Consider the following 17,303-nt stretch of genomic DNA (forward strand, 5'->3'; position numbering starts at 1 on the left):
TAAACTGTACAAACAAAACTCTCTCTTTAGGAGGATTATTCTTTAAACTGGCGTTGTGTGCATGTGTTGTTATTATGGGATGGACCGTCATTAAGCCAAAGCCATTACATTAGACTGGCCATAGTAACATGTATGGTCCAAGATGGCGGCCACACGCCACTGACAACATGTCTGTGGTTTCTATGGTCTCACCTGAGTGGGTGTGGTTGGAGTGGGTGTGGTCTTGCTTATGTGGGTGTGTCCTCACAGACCTCTAAGTGGGTGTGGCCTCACCTGGGCGGGGATGACCTCGCCGGCGGTCCCGCTGATCTTGACGCCCGCGTACAGACAGGCCTTGTAGTGACTGAGGCTCACGTCTCGACCCCAGACTTTGTCCAGCCCGACCTTCGCCGACACTCCTGAGGAGGACAGTGAAAACTGTCACTTTAATGTGAGACTCCTGAGGAGGACAGCGAAAACTGTCACTTTAATGTGAGACTCCTGAGGAGGACAGTGAAAACTGTCACTTTAATGTGAGACTCCTGAGGAGGACAGTGGAAACTGTCACTTTAATGTGAGACTCCTGAGGAGGACAGTGGAAACTGTCACTTTAATGTGAGACTCCTGAGGAGGACAGTGAAAACTGTCACTTTAATGTGAGACTCCTGAGGAGGACAGTGGAAACTGTCACTTTAATGTGAGACTCCTGAGGAGGACAGTGGAAACTGTCACTTTAATGTGAGACTCCTGAGGAGGACAGTGGAAACTGTCACTTTAATGTGAGACTCCTGAGGAGGACAGTGAAAACTGTCACTTTAATGTGAGACTCCTGAGGAGGACAGTGGAAACTGTCACTTTAATGTGAGACTCCTGAGGAGGACAGTGGAAACTGTCACTTTAATGTGAGACTCCTGAGGAGGACAGTGGAAACTGTCACTTTAATGTGAGACTCCTGCAGATACTGACATCAATAAAGAAAATCTGGCTCTACCTACATGTTATTACTCTGGTGATGTGCCATTCATCTTTGTGAATAAACATCAAAACTACGCTATAGTCTCCATGTGAATAATAGCTCCTACCTGCAGGGGGCGCTAACGCGCCTAAAATCTTTTTTATTTCACAAGCAGCAACTACTACTTCCATGACCACTGTCCACAGGCTCCTGACAGGGGGCGCTAATGCACTATAATTGTGTATAATGTGAGATTTATGTGTCTGTCCCATTAGAATAACATGGGGGGCCCTGGTCGTCCCCTTGGCAACACCGTGCAAAATACGATATGACTCCCATTGGCTTTTTGGATCGGGACGCCATCAACTCTTTATGTACCGAATTTCATCCATTTCCGAGAAACTAATTTGTCGACCCATAATGCATTTCTTCTTCTGCACCTGGAGGGGGCGCTATCGTGCTCAATGTCACTTTTTCAAATGTGTTGTGTCCAGGGGTGAAAGGTCAATAAAATGTATATTTCCATTTTTAATCGGAGTTTGTTTGTGCGAATGCGAGCGATTTGTAGTTTGCAATAAATCACAACATTCTTCGTAAAGAAACAAAGTGTAAAACAGAGCAAAAAGATTTGGGGAACTTTTGATTTATTATTATTATTATTATTGACCTTTATTACTTTTGATGCCCCACATCTGTAGATGAGCTGGAGCCATTTTGAGCTCATTCGGTGAAACGCCCTAGGAGGAGTTCGTAAAAATGCGATGTCAGCGGAAATGCTGACTTCCGGTTTGTCAGGGGGCGTGGCCACAATTACATGTTTTGTTTGTCGTCACATGACGAATGGCTGCACCGAATCACCGTATATATATAATATATAAATATATATAAATATATATATATATATATATATATAAATATATATATATAAAAAAAAAAACTAACTCTTCCTCACCCTCCGCGGGCGGTCTCTCTTTTTCCTCCTGCTCGGGTCCTCTACCGTCGGCCTGGGAGCTTGAGGGTTCTGCGCAGTATCTTTGCTGTTCCTAGAACTGCACTTTTCTGGACCGAGATGTCTGATGTATTTCCTGGGATCTGCTGGAGCCGCTCCTCCAGTTTGGGGGTCACTGCCCCGAGTGCCCCAACGACCACGGGCACCACTGATGCTTCACCCTCCAGGTTTTCTCCAGCTCCAGCTCTTCTCTGAGCCCCTGGTGTTTCTCTAGTTTCTCATGTTCCTTTTTCCTGATGTTGAAGTCGCTTGGTATTGCTATATATATATATATATATATATATATATATATATATATATATATATATATATATATATATATATATATATATATATATATATATATTGCAAACTCGATGAGGTTGTGGAAAACCACCCTTGAAGCCAATGGCAAGCCACTTGCACAAGTCTCCATCAAATGTGGCATATTCCAAGGAGACGGCCTGTCCCCACTGCTGTTCTGCATAGGTCTGAACCCCCTCAGCCAAATAATCAACAAGACTGGCTATGGATACCGACTCAGGAACGGGGCCACCATCAGTCACCTCCTCTACATGGATGACATCAAGCTGTACGCTAAGAATGAGCGAGACATCGACTCACTGATCCATACCACCCGGATATACAGTGCAGACATTGGGATGTCATTCGGACTAGAGAAGTGTGGTCGGATGGTGACTAAGAGAGGGAAGGTAGTCCACACAGAAGGGGTCTCACTCCCAGAAGGAACAATAGCAGACATTGAGGACAGTTACAAGTACCTCGGAATCCCACAAGCAAATGGCAACCTCGAAGAGGTGACAAGGAAAGCGGCTACGGCCAAATACCTCCAACGAGTAAGGCAGGTCCTAAGAAGCAGCTCAATGGCAAGAACAAGTCCCGGGCAATAAACAGCTACGCCCTACCAGTAATCAGATGCCCTGCAGGAATAATAAGCTGCCAAAGGATGAGATACAGACCACAGATGTTAAGACGCGAAAGCTCCTAACCATGCACGGAGGGTTCCACCCCAAATCCAGCACCCTGAGACTGTACGCTCGCCGTAAGGAAGGAGGCCGAGGACTAGTGAGTGTGAGAGCCACTATCCAGGATGAAACATCCAAGATCCATAAGTACATCAAGGACAAGGCTCCGACAGATGACGTGCTCAGTGAATGTCTCAGACAATGGGGAACAGAAGATGAGGTGCTGGAGGTCCCGTCATGGGAGGACAAGCCCCTACACGGCATGTACCACCGAAACATAACTGAAGTGGCTGATATACAGAAATCCTACCAATGGCTAGACAGAGCCGGACTAAAGGACAGCACAGAGGCACTCATCATGGCTGCACAGGAGCAGGCCTTGAGCACCAGAGCAATAGAGGCCCAGATCTACCACACCAGACAAGACCCCAGGTGTAGACTGTGCAAAGAGGCCAATGAGACAATCCAGCACATAACTGCAGGTGTAAGATGCTGCAGGGAAAGCTTACATGGAGCGCCATAACCAAGTGGCTGGTATAGTGTACAGGAACATCTGTGCAGAGTATGGGCTGGAAACCCCAAGGTCAAAGTGGGAAACACCTCCAAAGGTGGTCGAGAATGACCGAGCCAAGATCCTGTGGGACTTCCAGATACAGACGGACAAAATGGTAATTGGGAACCAACCGGACATTGTGGTGGTGGACAAAGAGCAGAGGAAAGCCATTGTGGTCGACATAGCAATACCAAGCGATTTCAACATCAGGAAAAAGGAACATGAGAAACTAGAGAAATACCAGGGGCTCAGAGAAGAGCTGGAGAAAACCTGGAGGGTGAAGGCATCAGTGGTGCCCGTGGTCGTTGGGGCACTCGGGGCAGTGACCCCCAAACTGGAGGAGTGGCTCCAGCAGATCCCAGGAAATACATCAGACATCTCGGTCCAGAAAAGTGCAGTTCTAGGAACAGCAAAGATACTGCGCAGAACCCTCAAGCTCCCAGGCCGACGGTAGAGGACCCGAGCAGGAGGAAAAAAGAGACCGCCCGCGGAGGGTGAGGAAGAGTTTTTTTTTTTTTTTTTTTATATATATATATATATATTCATATAAAACACACATTTAAATGAACTTTTCACCAAACCTGAATTCCTGCTCAAAGAGCGTCGACAACATAATGTACATTTTTGGAAAGCTCTCACTGACCCGCACACAGCGGTGGGGCTCGTATGACATGACCATATACTGTATATACATATACATATACTGTATATACATATACTGTATATACATATACTGTATATACATATACATATACTGTATATACATATACTGTATATACATATACATATACTGCATAAGTATAAAGGGCCCCCACCAGAGGGCACTGTTTTACACGGTGAGTTTACGTCTGACAGGTGGACAGCGCTGTGGTACATGCTAACGTAATGAGGCATTTTCTGAATTAAAAACATTTCATTTTTCACTAAACCTCAATGAATATGAATGCTAATGCTAGCAAAAGCATGCTAATGTTAGCATGCTTTTGCTAGCACAACATTTGTGATGATTGTACTGAATCTTTGAGTCAACCTTGAGCCTTAAACTACCAGCTGAGGTGCAGCTGAGCCGGGGCCACAGAGCTCCAACTCCACGGCAACAGCTCGAGACCACCAGGAGAAAGAGAGCGAGACCTGACCAAGAGACCCGACCATCCCTTTGAGATCCAGGACCACGGCAACAGCTCGAGACCACCAGGAGAAAGAGAGCGAGACACGACCAAGAGACCCGACCATCCCTTTGAGATCCAGGACCACGGCAACAGCTCGAGACCACCAGGAGAAAGAGAGCGAGACCTGACCAAGAGACCCGACCATCCCTTTGAGATCCAGGACCACGGCTTTGAGCTCGAGACCACCAGGAGAAAGAGAGCGAGACCCGACCAAGAGACCCGACCATCCCTTTGAGATCCAGGACCACATCTTAGTGGAGAACCGTTCCTTCACGTGTCGTCCCCCACAGGGCTGACTCACACCCATCAAACGCACCTTAGCTGGAGGCTCAGCAGACCAGCAGTGTCCCGGGACATACCGAGCTTGGGGGTGAAGTCTGCGCTCCATCCAAAGGGCCGTCCGTCCAGACCCATCAGCACGAACTCCTGCTCGAACCCGAACCACGGCTTCTGCTCCGTCACCGCCTCCATGACCTCCACGCACTCCGCCCTCCGGTGACCCGCTGCACACAGAGCATTTACCTCCAGGGCTGTGTTCTCCTGGAGTGTCTTGCCCAAGGACACATGAACAGCCCCCAGTGTGTGTGTTAGGACAGGTTCATTTTGGATCTACGTTTGTTCTTTAAACAGCTTCAAAGCAGAATAAACAATGACTCAAACTGTCAGCTTCATTTGTACACGAGTGAGACACGCACACGTGTGTTCTTAGGAAGGTTTTCAGCATTTACTACATTTGAAAACATTCCTCTGTAAGAACCTCCTAAGAACCGTCAGGAGGACTCGGATCACACTAAGTGAGACTGAAACCAGGAAAACTGTGTCTCCGTCCCATAGATGTGTGGTCTCCAGGGGTTCAGATCCCACCTTGAGGACCGGACTCACTGCATCACCATGGGAAACCGTCACAGACCAAATAGCACTGACCTGTGGGGTTCCCCAGGGGTCGATTCTGGGGCCCCTCTTAGCACTGACCTGTGGGGTTCCCCAGGGGTCTGGGGCCCCTCTTGTTAAATGTGTTCATGCTTCCACTGAGTCGCAGACGATCCTCAGATCTGTCGCTGACAGTGGGTCATTGTTTTATTGTGCTTGCCTTGTGTAGAAATAAGTTTGAGTCTCCGGCAGACGGAGACTGTCGGGAGGTGACCTGGTACAGGAGGTGACCTGGTACAGGAGGTGACCTGGTACAGGAGGTGTCCTGGTACAGGAGGTGTGGGGGGGGCTCACATGTGGGGATGTGACCTGGTACAGGATGTGACCTGGTACAGGAGGTGTGGGGGGGGCTCACATGTGGGGAGGTGACCTGGTACAGGAGGTGTGGGGGGGGACTCACATGTGGGGAGGTGACCTGGTACAGGAGGTGTGGGGGGACTCACGTGCCGGGGTCCCGTTCAGCTCCAGGGCGTGGCACAGCACCAGTTTGTTGGGGTCCAGAGTGAACGGGTCCCGGAACATCCGCACCGGCACCAGCGTGATCTCCTCATTCCTGCCAGTCGGGCTGTGGGTGGCGTTCCACCGCGGGACGTCTGCAACGAGGACACGGGAACACGGTCACACCGGAGGACGGTCATACGGGAGCACAGGGACATGTGAACACGGGAGGACGGGGACACGGGAGGACGGGGACACGGGGACACAGGGACACGGGATGACAGGGACACGGGGACATGGTCACACTGGAGGACGGTCACGCGGGAGCATGGGGACATGTGAACACGGGAGCATGGAGACACGGGAGGACGGGGACACAGGGACACGGGGAATAACAACATGTACTCATGAAGGCGAGTCTCATCTGGGACACAACATGAAGACAATGTGTGGTCAGGAGCCTGTCCCCCTGCAGCTCCTGTGCCCCATGTGCAGCTCGTTTCCTTTAACATCTTAGTTTTCATGTTAGGGAATAAAAAAGACAAAAGTGACCCGTACACAGGGCCACAGCCAGGATTAAAAAACAGTGAGGTCCGGATAATTCTTTAAAGCGGGGGCTCTGGGCGTCCTCCCCCAGGAAGATTCAGATGTCATTTCCTGTATTCAAAACTGTCTTTTTGTTGCCCCGTTTGGGCCCAGGAGCCTGAGTGAATGTGTGAGTGAGTGGACGGTGGTCGGACATAGCCCGGCTGACGTCATGCTACTGTGTGCGCCTGAATCATTTGGAACTGCACAGCAGCCTGGGGACCAGGGCCCACATTTTCGCATGGATTTGGGAACCAATCACAGAACGAGGAGGGACGGCAAGATGATGACGAGCTCTTCGATATACGGAAGCTTGTAGTTTATTTACAGATTAAAAAAAGTTTATTTACGGATCCAACATGACAGCAGCAGACGCGATGGTATTTTTCGATCGAGCTTTAGGCCGAGTTCTAAATAGTTTAGCTCGAAAGTTTACAGCGGGTACGTCACACGTGATCTCATACGATGATACGATTGGCTGTGGCCTCGTGCAGACGCACTATGGACGATCGTAAACCACACCTCTCCTACCAGAACATTGGAGTCCCCAGACTAAATATGACATGTGATTTTAGTCTGGGGTTAGCCAGGCTAGGTCGGACATGCAGATGGTGCAGACTGACCTCACAGACCTCAGTCTGCCCGTGGGTGTAGGTGTGCATGGGGACCATGGGGACATGTCCCCATCAATATTTCAGGACGGCCAAGTCTCCACCAACTTCATTCACATTGTGCGATCGGTCACTCTTTATTTTACAGCACCCTTGATACATTGTACTAACTAAATGTAGTACAATGCAATGTGCTCCGTAAGAATGCGAAGTAACTTAGATACACAATGGAGTAATATGTACTTGTATTTTGGAGGAACATAATGTATTAAGACATAACTCTAACCTTAAGCCCTAACCTGAGGGTCTCATGTCCTGTTACATAACGGACCTACAAAGTACTAATACAAGTTATTCCATGATGTATCAAACCCATAGGTTCAGGTCATTACACAGTGTTATAGAGCACATTACATTGTACTAAATTAACGTAGGTACAATGTATCATGGTACTGTAAAATAAAGTGATATTGTGCTGCTGTGATATTGTATCTTTCACAAAGACTTGACTCAGATGTGGCACTAAAGTGTCCCCACCCATAGCACCACCAAACCTCCACCCTTGAGTCGACCCGAGGGCAGCGGGTGCAACCGTGCATGAGTCACGTACCCCCCACTTTGACATGATGAATATCACAACATAAAATATCAGTTTAACATCTACTTCATCCATTATTACTGTGAAGCAGGTTTTACAAACAGTGTTGCCTGAGTGAGAGGCAAGAAGAATGTCTTCTCCTAAATAAACACTAACATATTAAATGAAAATGTCCGTTTTGTTTTGAAAACAAGGCTGTGGGTGAGAATGTGTAAAGCTGAGGGTTTTGCTTTGGCTCAGTCTGAACATCACACTCTGTGCTCTGGCCCCGCCCCCTCTGCGTCGCCCTCTCTGACCCCGCCCCCTCTGCGTCGCCCTCTCTGGCCCCGCCCCCTCTGGTCGCCCTCACTGTCAAACCACTGGAGCTACAAAGGTGAATGCGCTGGTTTAAGCTCATTAAAGCAAAGATCATTTACACGCAGGACATTCTTTGATGAGACAGAAACAAAGTGAGCAGCAGAGGAGGAGGCGATGATGAGGCGCAGACTCTCCTCCTCTCGCTCCTCAGATCAGAATGAGGAAAACTCCTGTTAGAAATGAAGTCACCGTCAGTCTGAGGCACTGGCTCCTCCCTCTTTATGACAGAGCAAAGAAACTGCATCTGGATCAAACTTTGGGCGGGTTCATAAAGGCGCTGCTGTTGTAGTGAGGCTGACACACAGCCACGCCTCCGCCTCAGCCGCGCCTCCGCGGAGTTTTACGCACCCTCCTCCAGTATTTTTGGGGGGACCACGAGGCGACACCAGGCCAGCTCAGAGACATAGTCCCACCAGCGTGTCCTGGGCCTTCCACGAGGCCTCCTCCCAATAGCACATGCCTGGAACACCTCCTGAAGGAGGTTTTGGGTGGGGTTTGGGTCGTTCCGTACAGGTCGTACGTGCTCGGTTAAAGGGGGTGAAGGAGTTAAACTGGTTTTGTCAGATGTCTCTGTAAATGAATGAATGACGGCTCTTTGAGACTTCATTTACAGCTCCCTCCAGGTGGTTTTGGCGTCTGCTTTCAGCCGCTCTCTCTTCTCAAACCTGTCGGACACTCGCCCGACTGGAGGCCGTGGGTTTGGTCAGGAGCATCAGAGTCCTGTTTCTGAGGCTAAAATGAGACTAAAATGGAAACTGTGGCTAAAAGCTGCAGATGTTTGGGTCGACTCCTGAACACTAAAAGCTGCAGATGTTTGTGTCGACTCCTGAAAACTAAAAGCTGCAGATGTTTGGGTCGACTCCTGAAAGAGCTGCAGATGTTTGGGTCGACTCCTGAAAACTAAAAGCTGCAGATGTTTGGGTCGACTCCTGAAAGCTAAAAGCTGCAGATGTTTGTGTCGACTCCTGAAAGCTAAAAGCTGCAGATGTTTGGGTCGACTCCTGAAAGCTAAAAGCTGCAGATGTTTGGGTCGACTCCTGAAAGCTAAAAGCTGCAGATGTTTGTGTCGACTCCTGAAAGCTAAAAGCTGCAGATGTTTGGGTCGACTCCTGAAAACTAAAAGCTGCAGATGTTTGGGTGGACTCCTGAAAACTAAAAGCTGCAGATGTTTGTGTCGACTCCTGAAAGCTAAAAGCTGCAGATGTTTGGGTGGACTCCTGAAAACTAAAAGCTGCAGATGTTTGTGTCGACTCCTGAAAGCTAAAAGCTGCAGATGTTTGGGTGGACTCCTGAAAACTAAAAGCTGCAGATGTTTGAGTCGACTCCTGAAAGCTAAAAGCTGCAGATGTTTGGGTCGACTCCTGAAAACTAAAAGCTGCAGATGTTTGGGTGGACTCCTGAAAACTAAAAGCTGCAGATGTTTGGGAGTAAAGAGTGGAACCCGTGCTCACCGTCCAGGCTCTGCGGCTCCGAGTCCAGGGTGCGGGTCTTGGCTTTGGGGAGCTTCCCACAGGAGCTGATCCAGATGTAGGTGACCTGGCAGCGCGGCGCCGTGGGCAGGGCCAGGAAGGGCATCCGGGCCAATCTGTGCAGGCACAAGGTGTCCGGCAGGAAGGACATGTCCACCACCCTGAGGGTCAGACGCCAGGACACAAGATCAGCCGCTCACACAGGAACGGGAAACATCAGAGTCATCACCTCAGCTTTACCCAAATCCAAAAGCTTCTTGAAACACGACACAAAAGTGACAAACTAAAGTTCAGAGTCCGGACCCCGTGGTCTGAGGGCTCACCTGAACTACAGTTTTTTGTATTTTTTTTGTAATTTATTTTTTAAATTTCATTAAATGTATTTTTTCTGGACTGGAGGGTTGACCTGAGACTGTGGAGCTGCTTTTTTTTCTTTTTTCACATGTGTAACGCTCAGCAGAAGTCTCAAGTTCATACTTTTAAATTTAAAAATGAGCGATGGAAGATAGAGGTGGAATCTCAATGAGTGAAAAGTATTGTCAGGCGTATGCATTGTGAGAGCTAGAAACGAGTTTGGGCCAAAACAAAATATGTCCCGCCTTCGTTTACACACACTCCGTTTAGGGAGACACAGCCCAAAAGAATATTTAATCTATCATCCAACTGACTTTTAAATAAACATTTAAGAATCGTCTTCTTTTATGTTATTGCCATCCTTTTCAACCATCTAACTTTCTAAAGTGGAAAAATAAAAATACAGTTTTTAAAGAAAGTAATACTGAGTGAATATCCTTTTACCGACTACAAGAGACCTGATCTTTAGGCTCAGCTTCATAAAGCAGAGTTTAATGGCGTCAGGAGAGAAGCCTCTGATGTGTTTTGTTAATAAAAGTAGTTCAGGTTAAGGGCTGGAGATCTCAGGCTCATCATGTGTCGTTAGAGGGACTATACAGAGTTTAAACATGTTAAGCTAAGTGTTTCCTCCCTCTGCATGTTCGTCCTCATGTGTCTGTGAGCTCAGACCTGTTCATCACAGCGGCCTCTGAACTCCTGACCTCAGAAACTAAGAGCCTCATGCACGAGCTCATGTAGAGACTGCAGATACAGCAGACCTGACGCTAAAGAAAAGACCAAAACCAAAAATGAAAAGTAAGAAATGAAGTCAACAAAGAAAGTCACGAAGAAAACACAAGGCAGAAAAAACTAGATTTCCTTCTTTTAGAACAAATGTAAAACGTGTTGTATATAAAATATGACCAAAACCGAGACAAACCAAAAACAGTAAAAATGTCTAATAATTGTGTAAGTTTTTAAGTGAGACTAACCTGAAGCTGCTGAGTCTGAGTCTGAGACCTGAAGCTCCTCCTCAGTGTGTGAGCGCTACCTGCACAGGTCAGGCCTTATCAGAGCGGCACAGGGGGCGGGGCTACAGCAGGACCTGCCCAACCACACTCGCCGTTCACCCTGAGGGCGGAGTCAGTCTCAGAGAGGGGGCGGGGCTACAGCAGAACCTGCCCAACCACACTCGCTGTTTACCCTGAGGGCGGAGTCAGTCTCAGACAGGGGGGGACAATATATCTGTACCCAGGAACTAAAACATGTACAACAGGCCAGGATGAATGAGAGTGTGGAGGGTTCATTAACATGCACTGTCTGAAGCTGAGGCTAAAGGGCCTTTCTAGCACAACCTTGGTCTGCAGGCCGTCATCAGAAGTCTCCTTGTGTGCAGTTGAAAGAAAGCCTGTTAATATATCGATTATAATGTATTTGTTTGCAACAGTTTCTTCTCTTTCACAAGTCAAGGCGTAGTTTCTCGCCTCACGGAGCTTGTTGCTGAAGTCGTTCCAGAATGATCCCTGTGTTTCATACGTATTATAATATCAGACATTGTTATCCGGTGAGCTAACCATACGACTGAGGAGTATTTTCTGTTTTGTCCAACTCTCTTTCCTCTGTTTGATGTTTGCAGATCTTCACACATGGAATGAGTGCACATCTGTTCTGCATCTGTGGCTTTAAAACTGGCACTAAAAAGCGTTAAATGTGACTCGCTTGCGTTTACGGCAGAGACACGGAGTTTCTTTTCACACGTGATGTGTGACTTTAACATGTTTACATTGGTTTACTTTCCAAACCTGGAGCCAAACGTTTCCCAGTCCTTCCTAAGCCTGAGGGGATTCTTCTAAAGAGACGCTGAAAACAAACTCATTCACAGACAAAGGTTTGACTTTAATGATAGAAAATCACAAACTCCTCTGTGTATTTTACTTTTTATACACTTTATTCTTCGTATGTTAAAAGTCGCTCTGACCAGAGTTCTTACAGAGGAACGTTTCCAGCAAAGAACTGCCACGATTTGGCCTTTTTGTTTCCCTTCTGGTTTATTTTGTATCTGGCCTTGGTTTATTTTGACATGTCGTTTTGGTCTTTGTGATTTTCTGTTTGTTTGTTTTGTTTGTTTGTTTGTTTGTTTACTTTATTGTCCCCATAGGGAAATGTGTCCTCTGCATTTAACCCATCCTTCGATGCCACTGGGGCGACCCCGTAAGGAGCAGTGGTCGACGGCAGTGCTGCGCCCGGGGACCCGTCTCCATGATGTGGAGCCAGGCTGATGGTCAGAATCACCTGGCTGGAGGATTCACCTATTGTACATGTTTTTAGTGGTAGGGGAAACCGGAGTACCCGGAGGAAACCTACGCAGACACGGGGAGAACATGCAAACTCCACACAGAAAGGCCCCGTCCTGGTGGGAGTCGAACCCGGACCTTCTAGCTGTGAAGTGGAGGCGCTAACCGCTGCGCTACCGTGCCGCCCCGTTTGTCTTCCCTCGTTACTTGCCGGCCCCGCCCTGACGTGTTTCACCTGTGCCCCGCCCTGATGTTCTTCACCTGTGTCTCGCCCTGATGTGCTTCACCTGTGCCCCGCCCTGACGTGTTTCACCTGTGCCCCGCCCTGATGTTCTTCACATGTGCCCCGCCCTGACGTGTTTCACCTGTGTGGGAGGCATTTAGGCAACATGCCGAGGGCGGTGCATTAGCTACGGTACGGCTAAACATAAAGAATAATAAATGAGAAGGAAAATGTTAGATTGAAATGATTAGAATTGGAAAAGCAACATATGAGCAACCCCAATGATTCCAATTTAAAGGACTGTAATATTGACAAGGACAGAACTGCAGGCATCGATACATGAGGAAACCTCTGGATAAATTGGAGAAACAATCTTTTGAAACTGGAGAAAAAACGGGGAGATTATTGGCCCTCGGGTTAAACTAGAAAGTAAATCCTGTATATCCATGATACAGGATCATATATTCCTGATCAAGACTAAATAAACTCAGCTTTTGAATCATTCTATTGTAAATTGTCTGCATCTGAATGTAATATCAGAGCCGCAGTCCATAATGATTTCTTCCACAATGTATCACTCCCTCAGGTGAAAGAGAAAGAGAAGGAACTCCTGGAAGCAGACGTGGATGAAAATGAAATAAAAGGAGCCATTAAAGCCCTTGCAGCTGGAAAAGCCCCCGGGCAGGACGGCTACAGCATCGACTCTTACAAGTGTTTCCAGGACGTCCTGTTTCTCTTTCTTTGTTACCTAAACCAGGAAGAGATCATACACAAATGGGACATGTTCGCCCTTTGAGTTTGCTAAATAATGATTATAAAATATTTAGTAAAATGCTTGCTATGCGCCTTGAAATAATGATCCCATCAGTTATAAATTTAGACCAGGCAGGTTTTATATCAGGACGGGAATCGGCACAAAACATGAGAAGGTTGTACCATGTAGTTACGGAAGCCCAAGCTCTTAGTCATCCAGCAGTTGCAATATCCCTCGACGCTGAAAAAGCGTTTGACCGGATTGAGCGCTCATATTTATTTAATGCACTGTCGAAATTCAGAATTGGTCCTAAATGTATTCAGTGGGTCAGGGCAATGTACAATAAACCTATAGTGACCGTTAAAACTAACAGCCAAATGTCCTCTCCTGTTAGGTGAAACATGATGAAGAGCAGCACACTGATGAAGATCATTTATGGTGGACGCAGAACGTCGCTCTGATTGTTGAGGTTTAAGTTTTGTGTCTCTGTGTTTCCATCGTTGTGTTAGAGAAAGTGTATAATGTGAGTCACAGTTTGTAAAAGGCAGAATAAGACTTGCCTTCAGCCTAAAGCCTTCGCTCAGGCATCATTTAAACTCCTAATGTACATGTTTTCTTATTGTATAATGTTTAAAATCTGTGGAAAACATGTGACCTAAGATATAAATGTTTATAAAAACCAAAGGAAATAAACTACTGCTTTTTTGCCACTTTTTTTTGCATTTTCATCCTTGTTTTTTTTTGTTTTTTGTCTCTAATTTGACGCTTTTTTTTTCTTTTCAAGTACCTTTTAGATTTGGGTAAAGCAAAACAGGAGAAAACGTGCTCGGTTCAGGCGGAGGTTAAGAGGTTAAGAGATCAGTTCGACACTACTTTTATTTTTTATTTTAGAATCAACGCTGCCGTGTGTTTTATGCAAAAGAACAAAAACACATTCAGAAAAGTACATAAGGGACATTAATATAACATTAATATTATATTAATATAATATCAATAACAATAACGGATCAATAACAGACGGTTTAGTCCTGAACCTGTGCATGCTGTAATGACACTTTGCCACTAGATGTCACTGTGGACACATTGTTTTGAGGCTCAATTTCTTCAACTGTTCTGGAGTTTCATGAAGCTTCACTTCTCACAGCCTTAACTGAGCTTTACCCAAATCTAAAAGCATCAAAATAGCATCGAAAACGAGGATGAAAACGAAAAAAAGTGACCAAAAAATGTGACGAAAACACAACACAGTAATGAAAAGAAGAGACATAAAGTTAAAATCACTTGTGTAGGTCTTAGCTTTCAAATGAGGCGTTACTCTGGTCTATAGGCTGTAAACTCACTTTTAGATTTGGGTAAAGATGAACTGGGAAAAATGTGCTCGGTTAAAATGGGGGTTAAATAAACTTAATTTAATCTGATGTTACTAATTACCAAGAGCAGCGGAACAAATAACATAATAACATAAACTGCATACACATGTAAATATATAATATATAATATATATAAACACTAACTAATACATAAATATGTGTGTTAAAGAGCTTCTACATGTGCTGAGATCAACTCTCCCTTCTGAGCCTGAAACCGTCCATGTGGCGCCCCCTATGCATCATCCAGTGCACTGCATGTGAATTTAGTGCCAGTGTTTTCCATTGTGTCGCACGGGTCATGTGACATGAGTCGCTCTGAAGCCCCACAGCGAGGAGGCGGGGCCTCTTTGATGGAATCAAAGGGGCGCGGGTGACCCCTGACCCAGGGTTACAGGTGACCCCTGACCCAGGGTTACGGGTGACCCCTGACCCAGGGGTACGGGTGACTCCTGACCCAGGGTTACAGGTGACACCTGACCCAGGGTTACAGGTGACACCTGACCCAGGGTTACAGGTGACCCCTGGGTCAGGGGTACGGGTGACCCCTGACCCAGGGTTACAGGTGACCCCTGACCCAGGGTTACGGGTGACCCCTGACCCAGGGGTACGGGTGACTCCTGACCCAGGGGTACAGGTGACCCCTGACCCAGGGGTACAGGTGACCCCTGACCCAGGGTTACAGGTGACCCCTGACCCAGGGTTACAGGTGACCCCTGACCCAGGGTTACAGGTGACCCCTGACCCAGGGTTACGGGTGACTCCTGACCCAGGGGTACAGGTGACCCCTGACCCAGGGTTACAGGTGACCCCTGACCCAGGGTTACGGGTGACCCCTGACCCAGGGTTACAGGTGACCCCTGACCCAGGGGTACAGGTGACCCCTGACCCAGGGGTACAGGTGACCCCTGACCCAGGGTTACGGGTGACCCCTGACCCAGGGTTACGGGTGACTCCTGACCCAGGTGTACGGGTGACTCCTGACCCAGGGTTACAGGTGACTCCTGACCCAGGGTTACAGGTGACCCCTGACCCAGGGTTACGGGTGACTCCTGACCCAGGGTTACAGGTGACCCCTGACCCAGGGTTACAGGTGACTCCTGACCCAGGGTTACAGGTGACCCCTGACCCAGGGTTACAGGTGACCCCTGACCCAGGGTTACAGGTGACCCCTGACCCAGGGTTACAGGTGACACCTGACCCAGGGTTACAGGTGACCCCTGACCCAGGGTTACAGGTGACCCCTGACCCAGGGTTACAGGTGACCCCTGACCCAGGGTTACAGGTGACCCCTGACCCAGGGTTACAGGTGACTCCTGACCCAGGGTTACAGGTGACCCCTGACCCAGGGTTACAGGTGACCCCTGACCCAGGGTTACAGGTGACCCCTGACCCAGGGGTACAGGTGACCCCTGACCCAGGGTTACAGGTGACCCCTGACCCAGGGTTACGGGTGACTCCTGACCCAGGGTTACGGGTGACTCCTGACCCAGGGTTACGGGTGACTCCTGACCCAGGGTTACAGGTGACTCCTGACCCAGGGTTACGGGTGACACCTGACCCAGGGTTACGGGTGACCCCTGACCCAGGGTTACGGGTGACCCCTGACCCAGGGTTACGGGTGACCCCTGACCCAGGGTTACGGGTGACCCCTGACCCAGGGTTACAGGTGACCCCTGACCCAGGGTTACAGGTGACTCCTGACCCAGGGTTACGGGTGACCCCTGACCCAGGGTTACAGGTGACCCCTGACCCAGGGTTACAGGTGACTCCTGACCCAGGGTTACGGGTGACTCCTGACCCAGGGTTACGGGTGACCCCTGACCCAGGGTTACGGGTGACTCCTGACCCAGGGTTACGGGTGACTCCTGACCCAGGGTTACAGGTGACCCCTGACCCAGGGTTACAGGTGACCCCTGACCCAGGGTTACAGGTGACTCCTGACCCAGGGTTACAGGTGACCCCTGACCCAGGGTTACAGGTGACCCCTGACCCAGGGTTACAGGTGACTCCTGACCCAGGGTTACAGGTGACCCCTGACCCAGGGTTACAGGTGACTCCTGACCCAGGGTTACAGGTGACTCCTGACCCAGGGTTACGGGTGACTCCTGACCCAGGGTTACAGGTGACCCCTGACCCAGGGTTACAGGTGACTCCTGACCCAGGGTTACAGGTGACTCCTGACCCAGGGTTACGGGTGACCCCTGACCCAGGGTTACAGGTGACCCCTGACCCAGGGTTACAGGTGACTCCTGACCCAGGGTTACGGGTGACACCTGACCCAGGGTTACAGGTGACCCCTGACCCAGGGTTACAGGTGACCCCTGACCCAGGGTTACAGGTGACCCCTGACCCAGGGTTACAGGTGACTCCTGACCCAGGGTTACGGGTGACTCCTGACCCAGGGTTACAGGTGACCCCTGACCCAGGGTTACAGGTGACTCCTGACCCAGGGTTACAGGTGACCCCTGACCCAGGGTTACGGGTGACTCCTGACCCAGGGTTACAGGTGACTCCTGACCCAGGGTTACGGGTGACCCCTGACCCAGGGTTACAGGTGACCCCTGACCCAGGGTTACAGGTGACTCCTGACCCAGGGTTACGGGTGACTCCTGACCCAGGGTTACGGGTGACCCCTGACCCAGGGTTACGGGTGACTCCTGACCCAGGGTTACAGGTGACCCCTGACCCAGGGTTACAGGTGACTCCTGACC

This window comes from Gobius niger (genome assembly GCF_951799975.1).
Source record: "Gobius niger genome assembly, chromosome: 4".
NCBI classification, from domain to species: Eukaryota; Metazoa; Chordata; class Actinopteri; order Gobiiformes; family Gobiidae; genus Gobius; species Gobius niger.